Source organism: Rhagoletis zephyria, unplaced genomic scaffold, assembly GCF_001687245.7.
Source record: "Rhagoletis zephyria isolate East Lansing unplaced genomic scaffold, Rhagoletis_zephyria_1.1 Rzeph_scaffold_00124, whole genome shotgun sequence".
Taxonomy (NCBI): domain Eukaryota; kingdom Metazoa; phylum Arthropoda; class Insecta; order Diptera; family Tephritidae; genus Rhagoletis; species Rhagoletis zephyria.
Window position 1 is genome coordinate 399,769 of NW_016157208.1, and position 6,729 is coordinate 406,497.

At 34.1% G+C, this 6,729-nt stretch overlaps 1 protein-coding gene across 2 annotated transcripts in view; it reads left to right on the forward strand.

Moving 5' to 3' along the window:
* Nucleotides 1–6,729, forward strand: part of Hibch (3-hydroxyisobutyryl-CoA hydrolase) — an 89,732-nt gene that overhangs the window by 43,096 nt on the left and 39,907 nt on the right. The gene's annotated exons all lie outside the window — the stretch shown is intronic.

The window sequence follows — 6,729 nt, forward strand, 5'->3', positions numbered from 1 at the left end:
AAAAAAACGAAGTAATGCATACATGCACAGTTTCGGTTTAAAACCGAAATAATGCATATGGTAAAAACCGAAATAAAGCATACATGCACAGTTTCGGTTGAAACCGAAATAATGTCTAAATGCACAGTTTCCATATGCGCAATTTCGGTGCCCCATTTTTTTCTGCAAAACGGCTAACAAATCGGCTTCTGGCTAAATCGACATTTCTCCGGCTGTTTGCTATCGCAACCGGCTAAATCTAGCCAGAAAACGGCTAAAATCGCAACACTGCTGTGTATGAATATACAGAACCAACGGGAACATTTTCTTTGCAGATCTTCCGCTGTATCGCTGCCTACATGCACACGAACGTAGCAATGCTTTGAACGATATGAAACAAAAACAGAAACGAAAGGGAATAAATGGAACAATTTTTCATTCTCTTATGTCCCGCTGAGACGCTGCCTCTCGAAATGAACGTAGCAATGCTTTGCTCAATGTAAAAATTTGTAAATCTTTCGACACAAAAATTTCGAAAATGGTTTAATGAATCTTAAATCTGCAAATTTGTGCAAAGTTTCAGATCGAGCACTTTAATTTGATGTATAATTTACCTCTGTACGACCTTTAGATCGCTGGGAATAAGCGCCTTATTTGAGATTAATATATAGATTACAGAAGTATTTATGTTAAATTTGTATGAGAACAGTTATTTTTATAACAAAATGAGTTTTTTATTTATCTTTAAAAAAAATATGCTATGAAAGTAGAGCTCTTGATTTTGTTCGCACATTTTCAAACAGCCCGGGTATATGAGCAGCGAGTACTCGCACACGTGTTCAATGCTCATTACTCGAAAATTTTCGAGCATGAGCTCTAGAAATTCGAGTTTTTTCGAGTAATTTGAGCAATTGTTTTTTTATTATATTGACATTTTTGGTAGGAACTTTTTAAAATTTTCAAATTATTGATATATAATGCAAAGATTGTTACATTGGTATTTAATAATATAATTTATTTAACATGAATTGGAAAGCAGCTGCTGACAAATACAATTTACAAATTTTCTTTTGTTTATGAAATTGTTTAAAAACTTGAAAATTTTGAACAAACATTTGAGCAGTTGAGCATTGCTCGATACCCGGGTATCTAGAGCTCTATATTAGAGGGCTGCATGAATCCATTCTAAACGGCAAATGAATCATTCATATTGAAATTAAATGAATGTGATTGGGTTTGATTTTTATTGAATTTAAATGAATAGCTTTGCTGATATGATTGTCGACATTACAATATTCAAACGATGTGAAAACAAATTGAGTGAATATGATGGATTTTTTTTTATTTTTATAAATCTAAATACCTACATTTCCTTGTATTTATTGAACTTTTCTTATACATATTTTGTACTTGTATGCGCCATAAAAGAGAGTCATTAGATAAGAATAGAATTGGTTTCAACATATAGTACATTTATATTTCTATATTTGAATGCAGAAGCATTATTTTATTTACATTGTCTGGGTTAAGAGCAATAGTACAACGTTTTTCGGTTATTAAATTTCTTGCATCTGAAAAGGCTCTTTCAGAAGCCGCGCTACTTGCGGGTATACAGAAAATTTTGCAGCTCGTTTTGTATAAAATTGGAAAAAAAATTTTGTTCAGATACCACCATTTAAGGCAGTCGAAGTCAGCAGTGAACGTAACATTTAGGTTTGAATAACTTTGAATCTCCTGATCCACAGTATGGGTATTTATAATATAGCATTTATGTCTTACAATATTTGACGTGCACCCCGTAAATTTGTAAATGCTGTAGCATCTTTTACATGCTACAATATCGGGCAACTCTTCGCCAGAGTTATTTTTAACATTGGAAAATATCTCCCAAACTTTGCTACGACCTCTTTTTTGACTCAGTGTGTATTCTCCACTGTGGAGCTTCTTCTTGATGCCGGCACTTTGCAATAATGCGCTTGCGGAGTTCTGTTATTATAAACATATACCATTATCATTATTAAATGGACCGAAATGTAGATTCACTATACATACATACGTACATCATTTTAAGCTAAACGTACTTACATTTTCCTCTACACTTTCCGTTCTTTTTTTCGTTTTCGATGCTAAACACAAAATATCACATAAATTGTAATAAATTTGAGTCTGAATAAATTTAAGGTTTTTCATTCATTCATTTATATAATTTTATATGAAGTTAGAAAACTTGAAATGCAATGAATATTCATAAAATACAAAATTCAAAACGTTGGGTGTTTTGAACTTGAAATATAATACACAATTCTACTGTACTCTCTTTGGCTTGAAATTAGAATCGACTCATGCAGAGGTCTACTCTATATGAAAGTACAAAAAAGCGAAATAATGATGAAAAATTAGATGAAGTTAAAAAACTACGGTTTCGCCTTTCTGGTACCTGTAAATTTACATCGGCACTCTCAGTATGAATTCTCATATAAGAAGTACCAGGATGTGCATTTTTGTATATCTGGTTCATAGCAAGCTCTACACATTTCTTTAGGTACCCAATTTACTTTTTATATGAAAGGCATTCCAAAATTTTGCTCATACCATTCTTTCACACGGTCGCCTGTACCAGGCAGACTGCTGCCTATGTTAAATTTTCCACAAACATAACAATAATGTCGCAAATCTTGCAAACAGTTATTCATTTTTATTTATTTCACAATATACATAATAAAGGTCTGCATCGGAATTCAGTTTGCTTCATTGTGAAGTTTTCTTCAAATATTTAAACTACTCATACCAAAAGGGTATGGAAGAAAGAGAAGTGAAGTTATTGAGCGCTGTATACATAAAAAAAGTACTCAAATTATGTTCCGAAAAAAGAGGAACATAAATCTGCAGTACCATGCTGTCAAACTTCCACAAAAGAGATGTTCCTTCCCAAGTATTTTTTGAGTATTTTTGGAAGTTTTCGTTAAATGCTACATAATGTTAGAGCTGACTCTTATGTTAAATAACAAACATCGAGAAACAATGAAGGGCGCTCCGAATATTTAGCCAACAGCATATTTTTAAAGAAAGTGGACTCAGTTATACAAAGAACCAATTTTTAATTTTACAATACGATATTTTCATTTCCCAATACCAGGCGCTCATACATATGAAGTAGCAAGCTTTCCATACCCATAGATTTGTTTGTATCACTTTTTAATTCGTTTGTAGAATCCTTTGAAATTCACAAAGTAGATTTTTGGAAATTTAAAAATTTATACAAAACAAATTTCAGCTTAGAAATAGCAAACTAGTTACTTCACATGCATGAGCGCCTGGTATTGTGAAATGAAAATATTGATTTGACAATAAAAACTGGTCATAAAGAGAGGTCGCGGGATGGACACACATTTTTGGCTATTTAAAAAATTTACGTAATATGTACATATGTACATAAATCATCGATTAAGTGATGGAAGCTGCTACCATTCGATGGTTGTTATGTATGAACATATGTATATATGTAAGATTCGAACTTTTTTGCAAACATTGAAGCGTCCGGCGAGAAATGTCGGCGTCTGTGCTTTTTAAATATAAAACAACTAGCAGACCCGGCGAACTTTGTCCCGCCCAAAATTTTTATATATTTTATTGAAACTTTTTGGTCCAACAATTCACGTTTACGATTTCCATTGGCACATTCGTCTGCTAAGATTATGGTTTGGTGGTCATTTGCCGCTTTAAATAACCTAAGGAAAGAGTTATATCCGTGAAGGAGTTCTTGAAATTCTCCAGTTGTGTGGCATTTCATAGCACGGTTATTCGCAAAGCGAAATAAATTTTTTCCTCTTCGTTAAAATCCGTACAACCATTTAGGAGAATTTNCAAAATATATATTAGTTGAGATATATTTTATATTATATTTATATTTTGACAGTATCCGTTGTTTCTGATTGGCGCAAAAAATCTTGCCTAGTGACGAATTCGCCCCTTGATAAGGTCGTTGCTCAAAGCTAATTATATTCGAAATTGCATGAAAATTGGAAAACAGGAATCTATAAGCTTATCCAGGCAAAAAGCTACCTACGTACCGAATTTTAAGCAAGTCGGACCATATTATATTTCTTTGAATAGATCGGTCCCTGGTCCACTTCTCGGAAAACATGGATCATATATGCTAATATATGCTAAAAAGCTACTTGCATACCAAATTTTAAGCAAATCGGACCATAATAAGATTGTTTCGAATAGATCGGTCCCTGGTCCACTTCTCGGAAAAAAGGAGCATATATGCTAAAAAGCTACCTGCGTACCGAGTTTTAAGCAAATCGGACCGTGAATACGATTTTTTCGAATAGATCGGCCCCTGGTCCACTTCTCGGAAAAAATGATCATATATGCTAATATATGCCAAAAAGCTACCTGCGTACCGAATTTTAAGCAAATCGGACCGTAAATACGATTTTGTCGAATAGATCGGTCCCTGGTCCACTTCTCGCAAAAAATGGATCATATATGCTAATATATGCTAAAAAGCTACCTGCGTACCGAGTTTTAAGCAAATCGGACCGTAAATACGATTTTGTCGAATAGATCGGTCCCTGGTCCACTTCTCGCAAAAAATGGATCATATATGCTAATATATGCTAAAAAGCGACTTACGTACCAAATCTTAAGCAAATCGGACCATAATAAGATTTTTTCGAATAGACCGGTCCCTGGTCCACCTACCCGAAAAAAGTAAATTTTTTAGCCTAAAACATGGTGGTTACCGAAAGCTATTTATATACAAAAATCGGTCCAGCCGTTCGCGAGATTACCTGTTACAAGGGACTTTGAAAGCCGTTTTTTTAGTTTTCGCAAGGCTAGAGAGCGGTTGAACCGATTTTTTTTTAAACTGCCACCTGCCGCACGTGTCCCAAAGATGGTTTTAGGCTAAAAAAAAATCTATATGTAAAGGGGGCGTAGCACTCCCCATACAAACCGAATTTCTCATGCTACATATCTCTGAAAATGTGCATGGTAAAGTTCTGGAACTTGGTATGGAGATATAAGAAATCAATCGCATACCCTCGGAGAAAAATTTAAGCTATTGTAAAAGGGGTGTGGCATCTCCCATTCAAACCGAATTTTTCACACCGCATATCTCTGGAAATTTTTTGGTAGAGTTCTGGAACTTTGTATGGAGATGAACGAAATAAATCGCATACTCTTGGAGAAAAATTCGAACTATTGGAAAAGGGGGCGTGGCATCTTCCATAGAAACCGAATTTTTCATACTGCCTATCTCAAGTGTTCATGGTAGAGTTTTGGAAATTGGTATGGAGATATACGAAATCAATCGCATAATAATGAAGAAAGAGGGCAGCTGTTGGAAAGGGGGGCGTGGCACCTCCCATATAAATCGAATTTTTATACTGCATATCTCTGAAAGTATTCATGGTACAGTACTGGAACTTCGTATGGAGATATGTATGTAGTTGAAATCAAGCCCATACTCATGGAGACAATTTGGCTATTTGAAAAAGGGGTGTGAGGCCTGCAAACGTACCGACCTTTAGCTATCTTTGAATGTATTTTTTAATTCTTCTGTAGGTGTGTTTGTGAGTGAAATCCTCCTAAATGGTTGTACGGATTTTAACGAAGAGGAAAAAATTTATTTCGCGTTGCGAATAACCGTAAATCGTAAACGTGAATTGTTGGACCAAAAAGTTTCAATAAAATATATAAAAATTTTGGGCGGGACAAAGTTCGCCGGGTCTGCTAGTTAACAATAAACATTAAAAATGAAATAATTTAAGAATTTTGTGAACTAATAACATTTTGGAGAAAATCTATCCTCGCGTTTTTGGGAAATTGCATTCCAAACTTCAATCGCGATTTCCCACAACCTGCCGAAATTAACATACGACAATCTTTTACCCAGGCGCCGACATGTGGAGAGTATTTTTTCTGGTATATTTGCAGTGCTTTAATACATAACACACACATATGTTTAGAATTTTCTGTTTTTTCATGATTTTTTCGCCATTTAGGTGCCATAATTTTCCTAAATGTAAATAAAACCCATTTTGTCATATTGTTTTTTAATTAAAAAAGTGTTTTCCCCAATAAAAATTATATTTGTTTCTCATAAAACATTTCACATAAACACTTTTTCTCACGATAATGATACTTTTTTTACAAAAATAATTATCTATTTGTCAATGTTATTGTGGCTTGTTAACATTTTATTTTTAATATTTTTATTGAGCTTTGTACCACGATTGTTTATTAGGAAAAATTGATAAAGCAACAAAGTTTAAGCAGTAGAAGTTATAGCATTATTTGGGAGATCACCACATCTCCTCATCAGACTTCTTTTTTTCTAGACTTCAGCAGGGATCGAACCTGCGTATTCGATGTTCAAAGTCAGAAGCGTTAACCACTGAGCTATGTACATCCCGTAAACTCTTGTTGCTAATTCATTTTCCTTATTCAACCAACTACTATCAAGTGCAGCTGATTTGCCGCTATTTAAACTCGACAGCGTGGTTGTTGTTGTCAATTCTATACATCCATTTGCTTTTTTGTATAGTTTCAGGCAGGCTCTTCCTAAACTATGTATTTGTCAATGTTTATGTGGCTTGTTAATATTCTATTTTTAATATTTTTATTCAGCTTTGTTCCATATTGTTTATTAGGAAAAATTGAAAAAGCAACAAAGTCTAAGCGGTAGAAGTTATAGCACTATTTCGGAGATCACCACATCTCCTCATCAGACTTCTTTTT